Source organism: Arachis duranensis, chromosome 6 (genome assembly GCF_000817695.3).
Source record: "Arachis duranensis cultivar V14167 chromosome 6, aradu.V14167.gnm2.J7QH, whole genome shotgun sequence".
In the NCBI taxonomy this organism is placed as follows: domain Eukaryota; kingdom Viridiplantae; phylum Streptophyta; class Magnoliopsida; order Fabales; family Fabaceae; genus Arachis; species Arachis duranensis.
The window spans coordinates 11844757-11845343 of record NC_029777.3 but is presented as its reverse complement, the minus strand read 5'-3'; positions in this window follow the sequence as shown (position 1 = coordinate 11845343).

Below are 587 nucleotides of genomic sequence, written 5' to 3'. Positions count from 1 at the left end.
TGTTTTTAGTATGTTTTTAGTAGTTTTAGTTGAGTTCTTAGTATATTTTTATTAGTTTTTAGTTAAAATTCACTTTTCTGGACTTTACTATGAGTTTGTGTGTTTTTCTGTGATTTCAGGTATTTTCTGGCTGAAATTGAGGGACCTGAGCAAAAATCTGATTCAGAGACCAAAAAGGACTGCAGATGCTGTTGGATTCTGACCTCCCTGCACTCGAAGTGGATTTTCTGGAGCTACAGAAGCCCAATTGGCGCGCTCTTAACGGCTTTGGAAAGTAGACATCCTGGGCTTTCCAGCAATATATGATAGTCCATACTTTGCTCAAGATTTGATGGCCCAAACCGGCGTTCAAAGTCACCTACAGAAATTCCAGCGTTAAACGCCGGAACTGGCACCAAAATGGGAGTTAAACGCCCAAACTGGCATAAAAGCTGGCGTTTAACTCCAAGAAGAGTCTCTACACGAAAATGCTTCATTGCTCAGCCCAAGCACACATCAAGTGGGCATGGAAGTGGATTTTTATGTCATTTACTCATCTTTGTACACCTTAGGCTACTAGTTTTCTATAAGTAGGACCTTTTACTATT